At 42.2% G+C, this 24,388-nt stretch overlaps 1 protein-coding gene across 5 annotated transcripts in view; it reads left to right on the top strand.

The window, feature by feature from the left end:
- The window catches only part of LRP1B (LDL receptor related protein 1B), a 1,420,219-nt gene that overhangs the window by 75,942 nt on the left and 1,319,889 nt on the right, over window positions 1-24,388 (top strand). The gene's annotated exons all lie outside the window — the stretch shown is intronic.

Here is a 24,388-nt window from a genome sequence, read left to right as displayed (position 1 = left end):
AATGGTCCTTGAAATATCTAGAACTCAAATGTTAGACTTAATAGCTACAAATGACATGTATTCCATCCAAAACCTATGTCTCTGGTTGACATTCAGCCTGATTCTGGCAGCATCAATTTTTTTTTTTTTTGGCTGCTCTCTGATTATGAAAAAGAAACCCTTTCTCCACATTCAAATGCACTATTTGTCACAATTGTCTTGGAATCCATCAAACAAAGAAAAAAGTTAACTTTCGATAGCTTCCTTTCTCTGCCATTCAAACATGTAAAAGCACTCAGTAATTCGATCAAGACCATCATACTCTGACCCTCAAGACAACATTTATTATTGATAAATCATAAAAGCGAGAAAGATGAGTTACTTCCACTCGGCAGTCTAAAGAACTGTAATAACCCATGCTGTAGAAGACGCAGAAGTTCAGCAACTTACATGACCTTGCCTAACTTACCTAGAGGTTGTTTAAAGGGACCAAATAGAATTTCCCCCCTCTGGTGATTTAAAAAAGCATATGAATAGTACAGTTATTATTTTGCAGAGAATAAGGCTCTCTTCCAAGCTTATATTCAAGCCATTTCGATCATTGTTCAGCCTGGAAATGAGTCGTGAACCTGATGGGACATTTTATTCACAAAGGAAAATTAAGATGGTGGGATAAATTTTTCAGGAACATAGGGACCCTCCAATGCTTGTCATATATCTTAACAGTCTCTGGCAGAAAGATAAGGCATCTGTTTAGATACCTGAGCTTCAGTTCAGTTCACGAGAAAATATATTTTCTTTATTTTCTCATTTGTATCTTGCTCTTTCATAGATGAACCCAGGGAGATGTATGTGGTGGCTACTCCACATCTACCTTCATAGCAGCAACCCAGCAGGTTGGACTGAGAAAGAGTGTCTGGCTTACTGCCTCCGTTGCATGGTTAGAACCCCAATCTTGGTTTAAAGTCCAGTACTTGGTCACTGACACTGGCTGCCTTCTGGTACATATGATGGCTTGTGAACAGCAAAGTGTCTCTTTTTTCCTTCAGCTACAATGCAATATGTCAGGTTAGACACAGTGCTCAGATTTCAAGGGAGCCAGAGTTGTCCTGGCCACCTAGCTTTTGTGGTGATTCCTTAGCTGCTGTTCTCAGAAGGCTACAGGAGCCAGCAAGCTTTGGTTAAAACTGGGAGCCGAACAGGCCAGGGGTGGAGTTTGTGGTTTTCATTAAGCCCTCCCCCACTTGCTTCCAATAATTTGAGCCCTAGTTAGAGGTGTTTCTTAATTTCCCCCTTAGAAGTACTTGTGCAATAAAGGAGTCTTCGGAACCTTGCTAAGCAGGGTGCTCATCATCACACAGCCTTAGGGATCAGGGCCTTAAATTTCGTTCTGAGCTCTGGTGGTATAAAAAGTAGCAAGTGGTAAATTGACATCATCTGGGTGTGGAATCACTGCACATGATGTTAAGAGTCAAGTGTGTGGATTGATGAGAAGCAGATGATCCAAGGTAATTTATAAGCAAATTGTTAAAGCCTGAAATATACCATAGAATTTCACTGCCGATCTCCTGGAGGTATAGTAAATTAAGTGTTGAAGCGGCTGACGGGAGACCTTGCATTTAGGACTTTATTCTGTCTTTCATCCCATACCAGAGGGATGCTTCCAGAGATCAAAGGTAGCATGTAATCATTAAATTACAATTTTTATGTCTTTCAAAGAGTAAGAGCTCTAATATCTCACTGTTCATTTGTAATGGTGACTATCTGAATCTGATTTTTTTTTTAAAAGCACCCAAGATTTTTATGGCCTGCTTTCCAACACTTAGAATATGTTTTTAAAAACTGTTAAGTTATTACATGCTTTTAAGGTTACACTTTCAAGTCTTTGGTTCTTCGATGCATTTCTTGAACTTTTGAGTTTCAGGATTTTAGCACTTCTTGAAAACTAAGTGGCTAAGTGAGACGCCTGATATGAAATCATGACACCTGTTTGTGCTGGGAAATGGTTCTTTGGAATTTATTCAGCTCCTCTCCATGCTCTCCTAGAGATAGTGGTCATGCACACGACCTCTGGCAGCCTTCCACAATGACATGCATGCACATGAGCAGTGGCGGGGTGGCGGCAGGAGTGGGAGTGAAAAGGCTTCCCCCTCCTGCATCCCAGAGTGCCCTGCAGCATGAGTACAGTGGCTCCCCCCACCCCCAGCTCACTGCCAGAAATGGTGGCAGGACATGAAGAAGCCTTTTAACCCGGCAGAAATCGTGCACATGATTGATAGCCCACATGATTGGGCTAGAACATTCTGGACCAGGCTCCCGGCGCTCCTCGTGTCATGTGACTAGCCTCATAGTCTTCCAATTAGCAACTCATTATATAGCAATAGCACTTACATTTATATACCGCTTTATAGCCGTTGCTCTCTAAGCGGTTTACAATGATTTAGCATATCGCCCCCCAACATTCTGGGTACTCATTTTACCGACCTCGGAAGGATGGAAGGCTGAGTCAACCTTGAGCCCCTGGTCAGGATCGAACTTGTAACCTTCTGGTTACAGGGCGGCAGTTTTACCACTGCGCCACCAGGGGCTCTTTGTCGGGGATGGGGTGTCTACAGATTAGCTATGCAAAATATGAACATTTTTTAGCCTTCAGGCACAAGCAGTCCTCTCACTGACTTGAAAAATATTATCATGTTCCTGGCTGATGCTAAGGGTTCATTTCACTCAGTTGGTAAACCTGCTTCGGGGTTGTACCGCGTCAGACTGCAGAGAGGAGTTCACGTGGTTAAATGCTTTTCTATACAAAAATAAATCCCTGAACATAGAAAACTGGTGTTTCTGGGAAAATACCTAAGCTAGAATCCTTTCCCCTAACACCTTGTTCTCTTGGTAGAATAAGAGTTTTATACGGAGGAGTTTGAACCTCAGTGAGCACTAGGCTCCAGGCAGCAATCCATAGTCAAGGTGTGTCCTGCGTTTCAGTCCTCTCAAAAAGTTCCGAAGTATCTCTACAGATACTGTAATACCCATTATTCATATTCCATCATATTCCATCTAAGGCAGGAGCTGCTGACAATTTCATTTGTAAATGTACTTATAACATAAGACATTTTTGCCCTATATATCACCTATGATTCCAAAACGTGATAGTTACCTACGTAATGTGCAGCCCTTTGTTGACACTAAGGGCTCACCATGGTTGCTGCACAACTTCAAAGGCATCCCTGACAGCGTCGTGATGGGACTGCTGCATCATGACTTTTAAGAGCTTCCAGGAAGCACTGCACTGCACTGCACAGTTGCCTGGAAGCACTTTAAGGTAATTATACAGCAGCCCCATCACTACACCATTGGGGCTGCCTTCAAAGTTGTATAGCAGTCCAAGAGTGCTCCATTTATCAATGGAAGGCTGCTCATCATGTAGTCCATTATTTTTCCATAGTATGATCATACTTATTCTGTTAGAACAATGCATAAAATATCTTAACCTTTAGACTCAAGGAAAGGTACAATATGTACAAATGCAAGAAATACCGAGCTAGTCATATACCCACTTGCTGGTGCTTTGCTGTCATAGGTCTGCACCAAGATAGATCTTGGAAGGTGAATCAGTGCAAATGATCTGGGAATGGAAAATGCCCAAAGTGAGCTAATAGATAAGGACAGGCGGGCTGGGTGTTCAGGGATGCGTGCAACTATTAAATATTTGGTCAGAAGCCACCTGGATTCAACAAATAACTCACATCTGGATTTGGGCAGATTCTGGGTGAATTCAACAGACATACTTTTTGTCATCAGATTCCACATTTTAGGGAGCTCAGAGCACATCTTGCTCCTTCACAACCATTTCTACTGAGATGCTTGTTGCTCGTATGCTTCCAATGAGTGTTCAAGACTGACAGAACAAGTGTAGACTACACATCTGATCATTCTGGAGCAAATGTTTTGCAGATAAAATATTTTGCATCTGCTCTGACCTGGATGCCAAAGTTCAAACCGAAAAAGAAGTGAATGTGAACACAGCCCCATTTGACCCTATTTTTATGGATTCCTTTTAGCTTGTTGGACCTGAGGACATGGAGATGGAGGATATGGGGTTATTGCAGCTCACCACTTGTGATCTGGACTCTAGTCCTTCATTACTTATAAAATCTCCAAGATCCGGGTTGAGTACCTGAGTGGCTGAGATAGTAAATACTTCAGTCAGGGAGGGTGTGGTGCTTGCTGCCTTAAAGTAGACCTCTTGAGAGAAATCTGCTCTGTGCTGTAGCGGGAACATGACAGGAGTGGGGCTTCTTAATAGGAGTTTGGGAATGGTTTTGACCTGGAAGAGAGTGAACATCCAGATTTAAAATTAATCCAGATTAGATGGAGGCAATATTGGTTGTGGGTTCCTCTGTTTTGGCTAAAGGTGTTCAACCCTGTCTTGGATGGTTGCACTTCCCCTTAAAGATGTGGAGGTTGTCCTTGATCCACAGCTTTCTCTGGCATCTCGGGTGTTGGCTGTGACCAGCAGTGCCTTTGCCCAGTTTTGGCTAGTGAACCAAACATATCTAACCTGTACCTAACCTGGCTTTGGTGACTCATGGTCTTGTCACTTCCAGTTGGACTATATCAATGCTGTCTGTGTGGATCTGCAGTCTGGAAGCTGCACCATATTCTGCTCTCAGAATATGGTGCCAGGGTTCTGGTAGCGACTGAGTATATGGATCACGATACGCCCAAACTCCACCAGTTACATTGGCTAACCATCCAATGGATGGGAAGAGCATGTCCCAAGTTCCTTCCCTGGCAGCATCTCCAAGATAGGGCTGAGAGAGATTCCTGCCTGCAACCTTGGAGAAGCCCCTGCCAGTCTGGGTAGATGATACTGAGCTAAATGGAACAATGGACTGACTTGGTATATGGCAGCTGCCTATGTTCCATCCATTTTTTGGCCCAGTGCAAAGTGCTAACTTCTAGCCTTTTAGTTCTATTTCAAGGACTGCCTACTCCTGTATGAACCTGTCTGCCTTGAGATCAACATCAGAAAATCTTCTATTTGGCCAGTCTTTAGCTGAAATATCACTGGCAGCAGGTACTAGAGACAGGACTTTTTCAGAAGTGGTTCCCCACTTGTGGAAGGTGCTTCTTAAGCTACTTTTAAATAGTATTTGAAGGCTCCCCCCCAAAAAAAAAGATGCTTTTTGAGATTTTATGTTATTTAGTGATGAACACTGATCCTGTATCTTTAAAGCAGTTCTCGGTATTATTTTCAGATAATTATTTTTGTAATTTTTGATGGGTTTGGGGGGTGGGTTCCCCCCCCCCTTATTTATACTGGGGTTTGTGTCAGTTGCTTTTTGCTGACCTTTGACTGGAAAAGTCAGGATAAAAATATTTTAATACATAAACAACTGAAATGGATAAAGTTTTCCCATAGTCATATTCATGAGGATTCACTCCTTTCAATTTTTGTAACAGATTCTGAACTCAGAATTGGGCAGATGGTGTATTCTCCCCACAGCAACTGTGGTAGAAATCTATCATGTGTGATATCATGAAGCAAAATTGACACCCAAGATATTCAGGACACTTAAAGTGAGAAAATCATTTTTAAGCAATTCCAGTAAATCTTAAGGATGTGGGAACTGGTATATTCCTCTATTGTATTATGCTTAGAAAATGGGGAAAATTGAAAGAGATGTGAAGCTTTCTCTGTGACAGAACTGAACATACAACATTATATGCATTTACATAAATCAATGTCTTAAGGGAGACTGTCCACATAAAGCACAATATCATTCACCACTCCAGATAATTATGCTGTTTAAAAATTCAGGGAATATCAGCAGCTCTGTATTTTGGTTTTCAAGCAGACACATGTTTTAACATTGTAATTAGTGAATCCAGTGTCTAATTTTTTAAGAAGAAAAATGCTTTTGACCTACCACCTGCTAGGGGGCATCCTCAAGACCCCCAGGCAAATAGCATTAGCAGGCTGCTGGAAATGGGACTCCTGCCTGAGATGTATTTGAGAGTTCCAGTAGGGAGTCAAGAAAATGTGTGTTTCAGCTACATTGTTCCCTGCAGGGAGAGCTTTCACATAGATATTCTCTGTTGAATCTCATTGGGAAGGGGGGGGGGTTGGCTATTCAACTTTTAAGTGCTTGCCACTGTTTGCCTTGTCTCTCCTAGAGGAAATAATTGGAATGTGTTGATAAAACACTTGTATCTCAACATCGGCATTCAGAGTAGCTCTGTAGACAATGGGGCTACATATAGCTGTGGGAGTGCTAATTATAGTAATGAAACTGCAGACATGATTACAATAAAAAGGGACTGTTATTTTATGTCTACAGTGAAGAGTGTTAGCTGCCACACCTGCATGTATATTATTTAAACATGTAGCTTACCTCAAATGAATAACATTATCTGTGGGCTTATTCATTAGAAAAACCCAGTCCCTCATAGATTTAGGATACCTAGCTGCCAATTACTGTGGCAGGATTTAACTGTCCTAGCTGTGTGAAGGACGGCAGGCCATACTGATTCTCCACAGCTAGGGCTGCATCCTGCGTGCCTTGTTCTATGCATACACTCTCTCCCTCTCCCCACTTCTCCATATATACTATAGAACACAGTATATTGCTATGTATATATGCTCTGTAATGTCTCACAGGTTCAATGAGACGTACTCCCAAGTAGGTGTGCAGAGCATTGCGGCCTTAATTTAAACAGTAGGTTAATCATTGCAAGCTGTCATTGCAGTTTAAAATCTAACACACACACACACACACCCGGCTCAGATTAATTGTAGGCCTGAGAACAACCAAAGCCCTGGGACCGTTGAAAGGCATTCAGCCATACAGACATGCTGGCTTCCTCCTCATGCCAAAACTGATAAATAAATAAAAATGTAACACTGGCTTTTCCTTTCAATTTGTATCTAAAGCTAGCAGATATTTTGCCTTTTGGGGTGAAATGACTATGGCTTTTCTTTAGACATTAAGAACCACAGTCACTAAAGCTGACACTGTTCAGCTAAAATCAGTGTCAGTGCATATTTTAAACTTTGGGTTTCTACAAGATTGATGGGTCCTGAATTTCTGTACTTTTTGAAATAATGTTTATATGAAGTCATGTTTATAGGCAATGTTCTATATCCTGTATTCTACTCTGACTGGTAGCAGTTCTGATTGGTCTCATGTAGCAGTCTTTCATAGTTCTTCAGAGAACGGAATGCCAGAAATTGAACCTGGGTCTTTCAACATGCAGAGTTTTCCCAGCCTCTTCCCTGAAGTTCCTTTTGTTTTTAAAGGCTAAAAATGGTCTTCAGAATGAAACCCCTTCCTTAAAAAAAATAATTTTAAAAAGGTGTGCATTTAGCTTCAGAAAAGCCACAAGATGTTAAAATCTTTATTTCACTTTGTCAGAAATGTTTCTTTTTCCAGTCTGATCAGACAAAACAATATGTCTGTTGGTCTGCATAGCAGGAATATGACTTGGCAAATGCCAGATCATTAAAAATTGATTTCTTTTAAACAAAGGTCACATTTTTATTACCAAAAAATAAAAAAGCCCTGCCAGCATTTTATGATCTACCTAAGGTGTATTTTTACTCTCAGGTGATTATGTGGCATGGGACCTAGTGTGAAGAATGAAAGTGCTTGTCTAGCTATGATTTACAGCATTGAACAATCAACAACAAACCCTTTAGCTTAAGCCCCAAGAACAGCAGCTAGAGGGCTCTATTTAGTTTAAAATTTGACCCACAATGTTTTCCACTGCTGAATCTCTGTGGGGCTTCACAGATTGACTCTTATTGTTTCTAATTCAGATTTAGAAGACAAGATAATTTTGTTACTTCTCCCACAAGGTTTGATTCCTCCCACAATTAACCTCAAGCAAACCTGGAGTGTAAATCAGAAGCAACATAGCTGAAGACATTGTAGTTACATCAGTAAACATCAACACAAAAGATCAGAATAGGATTGCCACCTCTCCCGGGGCTATTGCTCATTTGCATCTGCTAATTCACTGGAATCTGTGCAAAAATGAAACTGCATTACTGAGCACTGAGACGGACAATCAAATTGCCCAGAACAAAAAAAAAGAAAAAGAAACCCACAGACCAAAAACAGAATTTTGGGGGGTTTATTTTAAGTATGGAGTGATATTCATGGTACACCCATATTTTCTTTAAGTATTTCATGTGGGAAAGTGTCTCCTCATTCTCGCATATGGAAAATTGGATGGCCAATGTATGATGGCATACTCCAACTTAAATCCCACCTCCCCTTTTCTAACAATAATAACAGTTTCCCTTGTTCCTGAATACAAGGTCCAATCTGATCAATACATGGGCATGGCATGAATGTTTTGTTGCCCAAACAGTAGGAAGTCTTAATCTCCATCTGACACTCATGCCTCACAGCAAACATCCCTGCACATTTATGAAGATTATCTCCTCCAACGAGATAGACTGCGGTGTGCTTAAATGGGATCCTCTTCATTCAATAGGACTGTGTTCCATGCCAAACTGATTCCTGTCCTGAGGTTATGCACAGATGGTTAAGGAGGTAGCCGTCAGCAAAGTAGAACAACTCCATTGATTTTTATGCCATGGTGAGGATGGTATGAAATGTGTGGAATAATACAGTAAGGGGATTATTTTTGCCAGCAATTCATTTACTATACTTCATCTGATCAGTTCATTTTGCATTGTCACTGTTACCTCAAACTTAAGTTCCAAGGCTCACAGAGATCAGTCCAAAATGCTAGAAAAATGTTTTTTAATTCATTATAAATGTGTTCTGAGTTGTATAGATTCCAGTGAATTGCAAGACACTGATAAAAACCTACAGTATATTATTATCTAAATAATAATTTCCAATATCAAACATGCAGTGTCCTCTTTGGTTGCTTCATTTTTAGCCTGTTTTCCAAAGTGAAGAAGAAATGTGTGTGTGTGTGTGTGTGTGTGCGCGCGCATCGCTAATAAAATATTGTGTTTACAGCCAATAAGCACCACATTTTCAACACATGGGAGGGAATTTTGGGGACCCTCCTGGTATTTCCCCCCATCTGTCATCTTGTTTCAAGATGGATGCTAGTCAACGTATAAGCTAGCAACACCCCTTTAGAACTCATGTGTTGAACTCCTATATAAACCAAATTCACAGTAGGGATGTGCATTTCATTTCGGATACAAAATGTTTTGTGCACAAAACAGGCCATTTTGGCTGTTTTGTAGCCAAAACAAAACACCCAATGCTCAAAACAGAAAATTTTGTAGCCAAAACAAAACGTCCCTGTTTCGGATACAAAATGTTTTGTTGTTTCGGCTGTTTTGGAACTCCATTTTGTAATCACAAAAAGTCTTTCTCCTTCAGTCTCCATTTTGAGCTTTGACATCTGTTTGAATCTGCTGGCAATTGCCTCCTTATTCCTTTTAAGCAAATTTAAGGGTAAATTTTACCCTCATTGGCTAGTGGGGCAGTGTGCATTTACCCTCATTGGCTAGTGGGGCAGTGTGCATTTACCCTCATTGGCCAGTGGGGCAGTGTGCATTTCATTGTTGTTGCTTCACACTGTTGTGTGTAGATCAATTGCATTTTAGGCGGGGGGTGGGGGATGTGGATGTGCATTACCTTTGGAAATCTGCCTGATTTTTTCCAAAGCTCTGCTGTTGTTGATGTGTGATGTTGATGTTATTTGGGGTGGATTTGGGGCAGAAAGGGGGCTTTGGGGGAAGAAGAGTGGTTCAGGTAGTAGTGCCCTAATGGTTGCCTGCTGCCACCCAGATTCCAAAGAAATTGGGAAAAGGGCTGATTTTTAAAGAATTTCTGAAGTTGACATGTCTTTGGGGCAGATTCGGGGCAGAAAGGGGGCCTGAGGGGCAAAACAGTGGGTTGGGTGGCAGTGCCAAAGGAATAGGGCAAAGGGCTGATTTGTTAGGAATTGTTGAAGTTTACACTTCTTTAAGGTTTCCCCCCCCCAGGGAATAATGGAGGTTGCAGAAGACCCATAACTCCACCTGGGGGGCACTGGGGTAGCAGGGAGCGAGTGGTGGTGTAGTGCACACAGGGTGCCAACCACCCCCATGGGTTGCTAACCCATGGGGTGCTGGGTTCTGTTGTTTCTGAGGTGTTCTGAGTATAGATTCTCTGGTAGCATATGGGATTTTCAACGACAAACCATGAATCCACTCTCATATGCTACCAGAGAATCTGAATCTACACTCAAACATCTCAGAAACAACAGAACCCAGTACCCCATGGGTTAGTAACCCATGTGGGTGGTTGGCACCCTATGTGCTCTACACCACCACTCGCTCTGGGCCACCCTGGTGCCCCCCAAGTGCAGTTATGGGGCAGGAATTATGGAGGTCCATCATTCCCTATGGGGAAGAACTTTACAGATGTGCAAACTCCATTACATCTTTACAAATCAGCTCTCTGCCCAATTCCTTTGAAATAATTCTGACAGCTTCCTTGCCCCCACTGGGCACTACCACCCACCCTACTCTGCTCTGGGCCACCCCTTTCCCCCCAACATGAACCTATACTTTTGCTGAAACCTCCATTCTTCCCTATGGGAAAAATCCTATACTTCAAAAATTCACCAAAAAACAGCCCTTTGCCCAATTCCTCTGAAATTTGGGTGGTAGTTTCCACCCATTGGGCACTACCACCCCCACCCACTAGTTTTTCCCCGGGGCCATCTTTCAAAATCCAAAACATTTCAGATTTGGATTTTGCAATTTTGAACAAAGAACAAAATTGGGGTGTTTCGGATTGGCTGATCTCGAACAAAGAACAAAATGGGGGTGTTTCAGATTCGGGCCAAATACAAAACAGAAAAAGAAACAAAACGCACAACCCTAATTCACAGCACATGAGAAGGAGTACTGGGGTATGCAGATGGGGTATTTATTTGCCCATCCACCATCCTGAAATAAGATGCAGCCACTCAAAGTGTAAGCAACACTCCTTTAGGACTCATGTGCTGATAACCTAATACCAACCAAATTCACAACACTTGGGGAAGGAACAGAAATCCTGACTGGGCTTTTATGACAATCTGCTATCACAGGTGATGGTTGCTTGCATTATAGGCACCAGCCCTTTAAAATTGTATTTTTAAAATAGTAGATAAGTAGATTTCCAAGAACGATAATCATATACTATCTAATGGATTTCATTCTTAACCCTTAATGTGACTGATGAAAAACTGGAAAGTAGGCACCCTTTGTTCTACTTAGAACTACTACTTCTTATTTGTTTTGAAACAAGATTGATTCCTTCCTTTGCTAACAGTTCAATTCAATTCTATCCATATTTACTGTGGGGTTTTTTAGACCTTTGGGGCTCTCAGTCTTGAGAATCAGTGGCTGATATACTTTGCAGCATTGCACATGCATTGCAGTCTAATATTCACACAAGTACACGAGAGCACTGTTGTGCGAAATGCAAGAATTGTACAACTGCATTTGTGCAATTCTGGTGTTTCGTGCAGCAGTGCTCTTGTGCAACTGCACAAATGTTACACTGCAATGCTCATATAACATTCCACAGGATGTCAGCCACGTTTTCTTAACAAAGAAGCAAACACACTTAGGGACTAAAATGCACTACCTGTTTTTGGTAACTGTTGCATTGGGGATCTTCTCCTTCTCCTTCTTTTTGACATGTCTTGAATATGTTGTAAGAGAAACTACTGATTAGTAGAAAAAGATATGAATCTACTGAGGAGTTCTTAAAGCTGGGCTGTAGATTGCCAGTGGAACATGTGGTCTGAATTTCTTAGAAAGGAATTTGGGGGTTGCAAGGGACCGTAGAAAACTTCTAGTCTGTCAGCTCAAAGCAGGAAACTGTCACAGCATCCTTGACAGATGACTGTCTGTCCAGCCTCTGTCTGAAAATGTTTAAGCACAGAATAAGGTAATTCACAACATGTACTGTATGGTAAAAGCAACACCATATACAATCCCTGACATGCATTTTTCAAAACCTATAGATAGCAGGATTAGAAGAAGCTTTTGCTTGATACCCTGAATAGCCAGCCACTTCCTGTCAATGATTGCTTTTTACATATCTTATCCATGCCCATTGTTTGTATAACGCTTTGTTGTTAAAACACTGTTGTTTAAATTAGTGCTGTTGCTTAAAGCAAAACACTGTCAACTATTGTAGAGAACACAGTATTTCCCCCTTCAGAACACAGTGGGGCTATTCTCATGAGCAGCAAAAATCGGGCTAGGAGAGCCTAGTCCAATTTTCTCTGCTCGTGTAAACCACCATCTTCTTACAAGTGGCTAGCCCGCTTTTGTAGCCCTCCCCTAAGCCCGAGTTTGCAGAGTGAGCACTCCATAAACCCAGGCTTCCTGATCGAGAGTAGCCGCGCTGCGGCTCCACGCTGCGGCTACTCATGAGTAGACCCCTGGAGGGGAGGCGAAAAGCCACCTTCCGGCTCCAGGAGTCTCCCCAGTATGCCCTGTGTGCTCGCGCAGGGCATACTGGAGCTTCTGGGGGCCACGCAGCCCACAAGCTCCCCAGCCAGAGCCGGCAATCATGTGCGTGGCCAATCCGGCTGCCCAGGGCTCCCGCTCTGCTAGAGAAACTGGGTCTCACTGATCGTGAGACCCAGCTCAGTGCTTGTTATAGATTGTTTTACAGTCTGCAAATGTATTTAACATGAATATATATATATATATATATAGTCTAGCTCCATGCTCCAAATAAATAAATCTCCATGGGCTGAAGATACCATATACCAAAACTATTCCTTACAAATTACTTGTCCAAGTTTTTCTTGAATCCCTCCAAATTACTTAACAAGTGCAGTTATGGGGCTGCTGAAAGCTCCATGTATACCCTATGAGGAAAAACCTTAAAGACGCGTAAACTTTAACAATTCCCCCAAAATCAGCCCTCTGCCCAAAATCCTTTGAAAAAATTCAGGTAGCTTCCTTGACCCTACCTGGCACTACCACCAACCCCACACTGCTCTAGGCCACCCCTTTGCCCCCCGCGTGAAGCTATACATTTGCTGATACCTCAATGCTTCTCTATGGGGAAAAACCTTAAAGACACGTAAACTTCAACAATTCCGCAAAAATCAGCCCTCTGCCCAATCACTCTGAAATTGGGGTGGTAGCCTCCACCCATTAGGCACTACCACCCCACCCCACTCTTTTTTCCAGATCCCACGCTATGCCCCCGATCTGCCCCAAAGACACTAAAACTTCAAAAATTCCCCAAAAATCAGCCCTTTGCCCAATCCCCCTGAAATTTGGGTGGTAGCCTCCAACCATTGGGCACTACCCCCAGAGCTGGGAAGTGGCTTTTTGCCTCACGGCCAGGGGTCTACTCATGAGTAGGCACGGTGCAAAGGCACGCCGTGGCTACTCACAATCCTAAAAAGCTCGCTCCACAAACCTGCTTTTTAGTAGGGGTTCTCGAGCGGGTTACCCGCTCAAGAACCACCAGGCTTGGCTGCAAGCCTGGTGGTTCTTACGGTCAACAAAAATCGGGCTAGCCTCTGCTAGCCCGATTTTTGTTGATTATGAGAATCGCCCCAGGGAGTGTTATGATGTGTGATTACTGCCTTTACTGCAATTGTTTTATATGCAAGTATAATAATTTAAATACGAAATGAATCGGACTTACATTAGTCATGCCTAATATCCCACTGGGTTCAGTATGACTTATTCCCTAGTAAGTGTATTTAGGACTGTATACATGTTTAACTCTCTCAGGAATCAACAATTTCTTCTTCTTTCAGTGAGCCCTTGAAATATTAGGGCTGAGAAATTATCCTTGGGAGGAAATTTGAAAACCTTAAATTGTGGAGAGAATTTTCACTTTTGAAGAATTTCTGCAAATCCCCAACTGAGCTGAACATTTTCAGTGTTAAACGTTTTATGGAGCAAAGGGATCCCCCCAAATTGCACTTTTTCATACCTGTTTACTGATGTTCATAGACTCAACTGGCTGCTTCAGTACCATTTGGTTTTAAAACTAGTCTTCTTTATGATGTGTGACATTATGATGCTGTTCTCACGAGCGAGCAAAACCAGGCTGAGGGAGCCCATCCCGGTTTTGCTTGCTCGTGAGAACCACCAGGCTCGAGGGCAAGCCTGGTGGCTCCACAGTGGCAAGCCCACCTAAGTAGCCACCCCCTTAACTACTGTAATGCACTCTACGTGGGGCTGGCTTTGTACATAGTTCAGAAACTACTGTTGGTGCAGAATGCAACAGCCAGACTGGTCTCCAGGATATATAAGAAGAGACTACATAACACTGATTTTAAAAGAACTTTATTCACTGCTAATATGTTTTCGAGCAAAATACAAAGTGCTGGTTGTTACCTATAAAGCCTGGATGGCTTGGGTACAGAGTGCCTCCTTTGTCATGAACCTTCCTGCCTATTAAGATCATATGTGGAGGTCCGATTATGGCTACCACTGGCTTGTGTGGGCCTTCTCTGTGGCTACCCTGAGGCTCTGGAATGAACTCTCTACGAGTTCTCCATCTCTGGTTCTTATGTAAGACCCTTTAAAACACCTGTTTTCTCCATCTTTTAATTAATTGTAATTGATTTTATAGAATTATTTTAATCATTTTATTTTATCCTGTTTTTATATTGTATTTTAACTTATGTGCACTGCCTATGGATGTACATGTCAGGCAGTATAGAAATGTGATAAATAAATTAAATAAACAATCTCACCAATCAGAGATGCATATGTAACAACATCACAGAGGTCATGCGTAAGGATGTGCATGAACCTGTTCGGAGGCCCTTCTACAGGCTTCCAAAAAGGTTCAAAAGACCATCTGTTCGGCCGGTTCAAAGGTGGGGGGATACCTTTAAGGACTGGGGAGTGTGCTCTTACCCCTCCCCCACCACATTTACCCCACCAGCACTACAGTTTAAAAGGGTCTGGCAGGATGGCAGCATACCTCCCTGCTGCCCCATTGCCTCCTTGTACTAGAAGTGGCCATAAGTACCTGGCACGCATGTGCATGTCAGGAGTGAGCACATGGACCCAATGTGCACACGCACACCGGGCATTTCCACAGGAACGTACGCTGCTGGACCCTTTTAAACTGTAGCGCTGGTGGGGGAAATGGGGTGGGCGGGGGAGGCGTAAGAGCACCCTCTCCAGTCCTTAAAGGTATTCACCCTCAAGCCGCCGCCCCCACCTCCCTAGTCATGAGGATCTAATTCAGAGCAAGGGAGATGAAACTCAGGAAGCATTGTCCTCACTCTTAACTAACTTTCCCCCCTCAGTGAGGTCACCACATAACCAGATCTAAATGGCTATGTGACACCATTGCTGTTAACTGGAAAAAGAAGGCTAATTTGAAGAAAAGATGGTGCCAAAGTTGGCGCCAGGTGGGGCTATAAAGAGAATACTGCTGCAAAAACTTGATGCCAGGAATAGTGCAGTAATGTAGGCTATGTAAATGAGTTTGAGGGGGATATGTGGGTAGCTTTAATGTGTGCAATGCTTGCTCATGAAAAATAAATTATTGAAAAACACTCCCCATCTGAAAAATTACCAAAAGGACTGCAGCATTTCAATGTGGTGGTGAAGAGGAAGAGAATATGTTGTGAAATGCATACTCCTATCTTGCCTAAGCCTTTTCAGTATTTCAGAATGGTCAGCAGTACATTTTCCTTCTAACCTTTAAGTAAGCTACTCCAGTTTCTTCAGACCCCATATACATACACAATTTTCAAGATCATTCAAGAGCCTCTATGCAGCTAGGGGTATACTAGTCAGCTCGGTTTGAGGCAGTTGGCGTGGTCATACAAATGGCCTCTCTCATGTGTACGCAGAGGCCCGAACCAGACCAGGAAAAGACATGAACTGGGCCATTGCCAGCCCAGGATACTCAGGGGGAAGCTGGTGCGGGTGGGGTGGAGCTGCTGTCCTGTGGCCACTGCTGTAGCCGTCGCTTGTACTTGTGAGTATTAAATTCACTCCCTTTGAACTTAGAACAGCCCCTCTTCCCCTTTACTGGTAAAGGAGAATCCTCACCATATTCCCTTTTACCTGTATAGCTCCAAGCCAGTCGAACCAGTTTGGTTCGAACTCAAACCAGGTCTGGTTTGACCAGGCCCAAAACCGGACCGGGGCAGCTCGAATCCAGTTCGGATTTGATCCAAACCTGCAAAACTGGTTTTGTGCACATTCCCATATGCAGTTCTCAGTTTTCTGGTCTCTCTAACATCCATGATATGTTGTGGTTTTATGATGCAGTTACTTTTGTTAATTTCAGCTTTCCTTCATGTTTTTGTTTTAATGTCATGGTACCTGTCACTGCCTACATTTTTTTTTCCTTTCAAGATAAATCTTATCTGATGATTCCGAGAAATCTTTAGAAAAATTGATTTCTTATTGTCAAAAGGCTCTCCCATGTCCCATAAATATTCCTTATGTCAAGATGTAATGTTTAATTGTTCAAGCCAGAGCTCAAATGCAATAGATTTATGTTAATATAAATCTATTTAAAAGAGGAACCTTTTACCGTGGTGATTCTCTTTATTTAGCAGGGGGAGAGTAACTGGCCCTATCCACCCCCAGCACAGTACTTCCAGTGACTGTTGCTGGTGTCTATCTTATGTTTTGTTTTAGAATGTGAGCCCTTTGGGGACAGGGAGCCATCTTCATTATTTATTGTTTCTCTGTGTAAACCGCCCTGAGCTATTTTTGGAAGGGCGGTATAGAGATCGAAATAATAATAATAATAATAATAATAATAATAATATCGAAAAGACCTTGAAGAGCACCTCAACACCATAGGGGCCACAGAAATCACCATCAGCCAATTACAAAAAGCAACTTTACTGGGAACAGCCTATATTCTGCAACAATATCTATAACAACAGCAACAACATTGACAATAAAATCAGCCATCCCAGGTCCTTGGGAAGGACTCGGTGTCTGGATAAAACAAACCAGTCAATAACACCTGTCTGACTGTGTAAACAAGAAATAATAATAATAATATAGACTTCCTTTTGGTATTACAATGACAAAATTTTAAGGTTTGTTTTTTTAAAGAAAGACAACAAGCAAGATGTAGATAATTTGTAATGTCAGTCTTCAGCCAAGTACATCCAAAGGCAGTGCTTATAGGGCTTTATGCTTAAGCACTCTGGCTGACATGATCCGCAGCATTCTGGAGCTTTTTCAGACAACACCTTTACTTTGGGAGGGTGGCTGTGCATTCATATATCAGCCAGATTTACTCCAAAGTCCATGCAATATTTCAGAGAGCACTTCAAACATGATTCAGGTTTTCCCCGCCATACTGGAACCTAGCCTAATTTATGTACAGGGTGAAAAAAAATCCTCTTTTTGCGTCAGAATATCCGTTATGCCCTGAACTCTCAGTAAAGCCTTGTGGTAAATCTGTGGTAAAGCCTGCTGTCTGATAAGCCTCCTGGAGATGAAATGTTCCAGGTCAGGTTTGCAGTGGAGCCTGAAAGCAGCCCTGATGCTTTTAAAAATCAATGGCTGTGCAAGCAGTGTTACTACATTTATCCCCATTTATGACAATGCTAAATATGATTAACACTGCCTGCATAGACGCTGGTTTTTAAAAGCATTGGGGCTGCTCCACAACAGTCCTGATACACAGTATTCTATCTCCAGCATCCTGCATATCATGTCAGCCACTAGGAACACAGTATGCTATCTCTAGAATGCTGCAGATCATGTCAGCCACTAGGAACAAAGATATTCTTTTCTTGGGCTTTTCCCATGACATTCTCATTTGTGAAATTTGAGGCACACTTTTTTGAATCTGAGGTTGCGGTCGGTCTGACATAGATCCATGAGTAGCAGCTGAATAGTAATGGGAAAGCTATTGAATAACTATTGCTATAGCAGATTAGAAGAATTTTCTCTCCCAACTGATTATCAAGTAATGAAATTCTGTGCTCTCCACCTTTCAACATGGTCAAGCAATTTATTTTAAGCAATTTGCCACTAGAGGAGATGGGTGATCAGAACTTCTGTATCTTTAAATGTTTATAAAATGCACAAGTAGGGGGTGGGATTCATATTGGGAATGAAGCGCTGGAAAGCAAGATTAACTCTTTTGCCTGGCAGCATTGAAAATTCCCCCTCGCGGTGCTCCTATTTGTTACATTAGGAAAAACTTAAAGGTACCACAATGCTATACACAGGGCTAACTAGGGCAGGAGGAGAGTGCTGAATGGTGAAGTATGGAGAGGAATTTTGCTTAAGTAAAGTGCCTTGTCACAATCAAAACACAACAGCTGCATGAAGGAAAGTTCTGCTTGACTTCTATATGATGCAACTTGTACTCGTATTGTGGCCACTGATAATTAGATTTAAAAATACTTGTTGACATCCAGACTAATAAAGCACCTCTTGGGTGTATTACTATTGCTTACGAAGAGCTTCAGATTAACGCTGTACCAGTGCTTGCATTGAGAGGGGAAGAATTTTGTTGACCTTTTGATGCACCCCTGGAATAATAATAAAATAATAAAACTATTTGTTAGCCACCCCATAACAAAATGTTCTCTGGACGGCTTGTAACACAGCATTAAAACATAAGTTAAAAATACACGAAAAGAAATACATGAAAAGAACAAAGTGATGAAGCCAGGCGAACCTCACTGGGGAGGCTATTCCATAATAGGGGTGCAAACATCGAAAAGGCCCTCTCCCTCGTAGCTATCCACCTCACCTTGTCTGGCAGGGGCACTTGGAGGAGAGCCTCCGAAGAAGATCTTAGAGTTGGAATATATGGGGCAAGGCGCTCTCTCAGGTAACCTGGTACCAAGCCATTGAGGGTTTTAAAGGCACTTTGAATTGGACCCAGAAACAGACTTGGAGCCAGTGCAGCTGACAAAGCACTGGTGTAATATGCTCAAAATGCCCAATCCAGTTAATAATCTTGCAGCCCTATTTTGTATCAGCTGCAGTTTCCGGATCTGTTTTCAAAGGCAGCCCCATGTACAATGCATTGCAGTAATCCAACCAGAGCATGAGTAACTGTAACCAAGCTATCTCTGGCCAGGTAAGGTCACAGTTGGCGCATCAGCCAAAGCTGATAAAAGGCACTTGAGGCCACAGAGGCCACTTGAGCCTCTAGGGACAGTGCTGGATCAATGAGCACACCCAGACTGCAGACCTGGTCCTGCAGGGGAGTGCAACCTCCAGACATGACAGAAGTACTGTTGGTTGGTGGTTCCTCTGCCTGGGAGAATGATGTTCAGCCCATCTAGAATGCACTGAACATCATTTTCCCAGGCAGAGGAACCACCAACCAGCAGTACTTCTATCTTGTCTAGATTGAGTCTCAGCTTGTTCACCCTCATCTAGTCCATTACTGCACCCAGGCACTGATTCAGGACAGTCACCACCTCACCTGTATCTGATTAAAAAGAGAAATACATCTATGTACCATCTGCATACTGATGAAACCTCAGGCCAAATGAAGCACTCTGTGCCACCTGAAAAAATATCCCTAAGGGCTGCACCACCCTCAGGGACATGTTTCTGGGTGGCATAGAACAATTTCTGTGACAATCATAGGAAGCTGCCATATACCAAGTCAGACCATCGGTCCATCTAGCTCATTATTGTCTACACAGACTGGCAGTGGTTTCTTCAATGTTGCAGGCAGGAGTCTCTCTCAGCCCTATCTTGGAGATGCCAGGGATGAATCTTGCAAACATGCATGTTCTCTTCCCAGAGTGACTCTGTCCCTTAAAGGGAATATCTTACAGTGCTCATGCATGTAGTCTCCCATTCATATGCAGCCAGGGTGGACCCTGCTTAGCAAAGGGGACAATTTATGCTTGCTACCACAAGAACAGTTCTCATCCCAATGAGAGGCCGTTGAAATCCTGCCCCTGCTGAATGAGTGGTGGAGCTGAAGTGCTGAACTACTTGATTTCTTCAGAAGCACTGGTGCTTCTCCTGTTGATAAAGCAAAATATGTTTAGCATACTGGGATCTAAATATGACACAAAGAAGCCAAAGAAGGGTCCCTCATAAAATAACCACTATATTGAGAAATACCACAATGAGATAGAAACAGCTATATTGTGAACTATATACAATATGAATCAATTAAATATGCATAATACAATGGTATATACCCCACAGTGGATGCCACAATAGATACAATCATATAAATGATAAAGTTCACAGACTGCATATCATGCACATGAAGTCTATAATGAAGTTGGTAGTAAAGACATTCACATACACTATGGTGACACGGTGAATCCCCATTTAGAAGAGAACTCTTTGTCAAGTGATGATGGACATTAGCCTTGTATGTTGAGATATATCAATGTGTTCATTTCTTGATAGTCTAAGAAATGAAGCTCCATCATTATGTAAACTACTTCAAATTTTTCGAAGACATACTTCTCCAATGCATCTCCAATAGGAAATACTTCATATAAATAACTTTAAACAGGAAGTTTAAACAAGGAACTCTAAATACACTGGTGGTTTTGTCAGTTTTGGTAGAACCATTCCTGCTATAGTAAGATTGGGGCTGTAGAAATGCTCAGCTAGTGGGAAAAATCTTATCAATAGATTGTATTACAAGTAACCACAAGAAGTCTACTTGCATAATACTTACTATTGTGTTGCCTCTTCTGATTGTTTCTCAAGAATGCCCTTGCATAAATAGGTGCAAAGAAACTTAAGTCTCTTGCTAGCTGGCAATCAATTATAAATCAAGATTGAAGGTGTGCTGACTATGGAAGGTCAAGGTGAAGTTGTGCCTTCGAGTCGAGTCAGTGTCAACTCCTGGCGACCATAGAGCCATATGGTTTTCTTTGGTAGAGTACAGGAGGGGTTTACCATTGCCATCTCCCACCCAGTATGACATGCTACCTTTCAGCATCTTCCTATATTGTTGCTGCCCAATATAGGTATTTCCCATAGTCCCCAGACTATTGGAAATACCTATATTGGGCAGCAGCGATATAGGAAGATACCAGCAGGGATTCGAACCAGCAACCTCTTACTCACTAGGCAAGTTACTTCCCCGCTGCGCCATTAGGTGGAAAGTACTAATCCCCAAACAACTTATAATAATTGGTGGAAACATAGTCCTATTGGACATATGCCAAAACCCACGGAATTATCAGCAGACTAATGGAAAGCAGTATTATAAAGGAACCATTTGTAACTGAAGTTTGTAAATGTAGAAACTATATTGACCCTTGTGTTCTTAATAGTATGTGCACTGACATAACTATGGGGAACTCAAACTAAATCATTGTGTGACACATGACACTGGCAGTCATGTGTGAGTAAATAATACATTGTTACAAAAATGATGAAAACTCAATTTTTCATTAAGTCCTTATGGAACGAAAGGTAAAGTTTGCTGTCAAGTCGATTTCAACTCCTGGCACCCACAGAGCCCTGTGGTTTTCTTTGGTAGAATACAGGCTCTGTTTCTCAGTCTGAGCAACGTTTGCTAAGAGACCCATACAGACTCTTATGGCTTTCCTCCCTTGCTGACATTTGGAATTTGACTATCTGACTGACCTTGGCTATGTACATGTCTTTATTCACTCTGTGAAAAATCCTCATCTGACTACTTGGATTTTCATTGCTCTGAACCTGACTTTAGCCTAATATAGGTTATGTACTTTCCTCTGGTCCTTCTACCTGACCATTTGGAGACCTGGTCCTGCAGGACACTGCCTGCTGCTTACCATGAATTAGGTCCTGCTTGAATCAATGGGACACAGTCAAACACCAGGATCCCTTGAATGTCAGACTATATCGAATGTGTGTATTTAAGTTTGGGGAACAGGGATACACTGGGACTTCTGTTGGTGTACCAATCGCTCTGCTGCACAACAGAGTGCCTAACTGAGCTGATGGATTTGGTCTCAGGCTTGGTGTTGGTCCTCCAGGCTAGTGGTGGTGGGGGACTTCATTTCTAGACCAATCTGTCCAGGGCAGCTCAGGGGTTCATAGTGGCCATGACAACTATGGGCCTATCCCAAGTGGTCTCGGGACTGACACACATTGCTGGTTACACACTTGATTTGCTCTTTCACTCTGATCAGGGTGGTGTTTCATGGGTGGTGACTCCTGTGATTTCCCCATTGTCATGGACAGACCACCATCTGGTTAAAGTTGGATTCACAATCACTTCCCATCTTTGCAGAGGTGAGGGCCAGTGTTCCCTCTAACAGGGATTCCCAGACGTACTACATTACAACTCCCAGCAACCCCAGCTGTGATAGCCTTTGGCTGGGGATTATGGGAGTTGTAGTTAGCAACATCTGGGAATCCCTGTTAGAGGAAACACTGGTGAGGGGCCTATTAGGATGGTCTGCTCGGGAAGGTTATTGGATTCAATAAGATTCCAAGAAGCCTTGGAGGGTTTTAGTGTTGGCTCTGCCGGTGATCCTGTTGATGCCCTGGTGGAAAACTGGCTGATACACCAGCTGCATCCATTTCTTGAGATAAATAACCTCAGAACTGTGGTACATATGCTGGTAACCTCCAGACTGGATCACTGCAATGTGCTCTATTTGGGGCTGCCTTTGTGTGTAGTCCTCAACTACAGTTGGTCCAGAATGTGGCAGCCAGGTCATCTCGGAGAGACCATATTACTCCCGTATTGAAAGAGCTACACTGGCTGCTGATAAGTTTCCAGGCAAAATACAAGGTGCTGGTTATAACCTATAAAGCCCTAAATGGCTCTGGCCCTGGGTATTTAAGAGAACATCTTCTTTGTTAGGAAGCCCAGCGCCCATTGAGATAATCAGGAGAGGTCCATCTGCAGTTGCCACCGGCTCATCTGGTGGCTACTCAGGGATGGGCCTTCTCCACTGTTGCCCCAAAGCTTTGGAATGTATTCCCCGCTGAGATAAGAGCCTCCCCATCTCTGACAACTTTTAAAAAGTCTTTAAAGACACATCTGTTCACCCAGGCTTTTAATTAAATACTGTTTAAATAGTTTTAACATTATTTTAAAATATTTTTTAAAAATTAAATTGTTGTAATGTTTTAACTTTTCTGTTGTCATTTATTTTGTTTTAACTAATGTTTTAACCTTTTCTGTTGTCAATTATTTTGTTTTGTTGTAAACCACCCAGAAACGTAAGTTTTGGATGGTATAAAAATATGCTAAATAGATAAATAGATAAATAGATAAACACGTGTTTGAGATGAAATATGTTTGCATAATAAAGGTCACTTTGGAAGCTGTAGAAATAACATAGAACTGCAACAATATTAATTTCTCTGAAATGACTCTAGTGTCTCAGATACTAGGAATATTCTGGTAAGTCATTCCAACTGTGTAGATAATTTATGGGCTATTTTAATTATTTGCCTTCTCCATCTCTGATAGTGCAGAAACTGTGATTTCACACATGAAAGAAATCTGCAGAAGCAACCAGAATGGGGAATTGCTTGTTTCCTGACTGTGTGAGGCAGCTATCCCTGAAATTCACACAAGCCCTGTTTAGAATCAGTATGATTTTAAAATGTTTTGTTACTTGTCCTAAAACTTTGGGATAGGGCAGGAGAAAAATAGGACTAACACTGAAAGGCAAGTGGAATATAAGAATTCCTACAGTGTTCCAGCAACAGACCTGGCAGATACATAACAGCATTTATGTTTTCCCTTGAGTGTTTGTGAAGGCATCTGAAAATGTCACAAGATCAGCATCTTAAGTGACAGAATTTCCTAAAGTGATCACTTGGGAAAACTAAACATAGAGCAGACACTTTCAGTAATGTAGGAACTCGAGTGTCTTGGCTGTTATTGTGCACAGTGGTTTGACCCTGATTTTTGGCTAAAAGCAAGCCTGCTATACTTCCATGGGCCTTTATTTGAGAAATACAGAGGCTCAAAGCACTCTGCCGACATTTTGATACTTGGGCAGGAAGGTGGAAGAAAGCCCTAATCCTGCAGTCTACAAACGATGGGCTACAACGTTCTTCTCTGATACAGCAGCAGGGCTAAAATTAATTAGAAAACAATAATTAGGTTTCCCATCTTTTTAAATTTGTCTAATACAGAATTCAGTAAATAGATCCTCTGTATGTGCAAAGCACACTTTTATGTTCATGCATTTCATAAAGATGGTGGTCCAGGATTGTCAGTACTACTACTGCTGATAAATACTGCTCTGCCACATATTCCACATACAAATACTGAACTTAGAATAAACTGCTCCGTTCTCACTCTGCTTGCTTTTCACATCTGCTGCCATTGTGGAAATGCATGCTTCATGGGACTCTTCTAAGGAGTTTATTGAGTGCGGGTGCTCTTGCAAAAGTTCTAAGTTGTGTCCTCAGTGAGGATCATGAGTCTATCAACAAGTTTTCACCATGCACAGCACTAATGGTATATTTTGCACAGTGTTCTTTTCAAAC

This window comes from Hemicordylus capensis, chromosome 1 (assembly GCF_027244095.1).
Source record: "Hemicordylus capensis ecotype Gifberg chromosome 1, rHemCap1.1.pri, whole genome shotgun sequence".
Taxonomy (NCBI): Eukaryota; Metazoa; Chordata; class Lepidosauria; order Squamata; family Cordylidae; genus Hemicordylus; species Hemicordylus capensis.
This window is presented reverse-complemented; position numbering and strand designations above follow the sequence as displayed.